Here is a 979-nt window from a genome sequence, read left to right on the forward strand (position 1 = left end):
CCCGCCCCCCCCCCCCCCCCCCCCCCCCCGTGACTTCACTTGAAATACAAGTAAACAAGTACAAAACAAAAGTGTGTAACGGGAAGGGAAGAGGTAGAAACCAATGGACTAGAGATTGCAACAAATTTCTAAAGATAAAAAGTGAAAGGGGTGGGATTAATGGTTCAATTGGGCAGAAAATGCCACAGATTAGAATACACAAGATAAAACAATGATGAGGACCTTAAGAAAAAACAAATTCTGAACAATAAAGTCACAGACCACACACAAAGCCAACTACAACCAGCATGAATATAAACTGTTAATAGAGTAAGAATAGGCAGTCCCCTTGACTTTGACCTCATTTCTGAGACCCAGGGGTTATAACATCCTAGCATATTAACATTGGGCATTGTTTGTATGGATCATAATAAAGTATATGTGGTATATTGGCTTATTTCCATTTTTATATTTTAATAAACTTTATTTTTAGGACAGTTTTAGATTTACAGAAAAATTGTAAAGATATTACAGAGGTCGCTTATTATTATATCTTAAATAAGTATCGTTCACTTGTTATGATTAATGATCGAGTATTGATATATTATCGTTAACTAAAGTCCATACTTTATACTCAGATTTTTTTTCCAGTTTTTATCTATCTTCTTCTATTCCAAGATCTCATCCAGGATACCACATTACATTTAATCATTCTGTCTCCTTAGGCTCTTTTTAACTGCAACTGTTTCTTAGACTTTCCTTGTTTTTGATGCCCTTGACAGGTTCAAAGAATACTGATAAGGTATTCTGTAGAATACCTTATCGTTTGGGATTTGTCTGATGTTTTTGTTAGGATTAGACTGGGGTTATGGGTTTTGTAGGAAAGACCACAAAGGTAAAATCACCTCAAGTCAAGGCTACATACTGTCTGCATGACTTACCATGTGGACCTTGATAACCTGACTGGAGTAGTATTTACCAGTAAATGTAAATATAAACC

Source organism: Myotis lucifugus, unplaced genomic scaffold (genome assembly GCF_000147115.1).
Source record: "Myotis lucifugus unplaced genomic scaffold, Myoluc2.0 scaffold_110, whole genome shotgun sequence".
NCBI classification, from domain to species: domain Eukaryota; kingdom Metazoa; phylum Chordata; class Mammalia; order Chiroptera; family Vespertilionidae; genus Myotis; species Myotis lucifugus.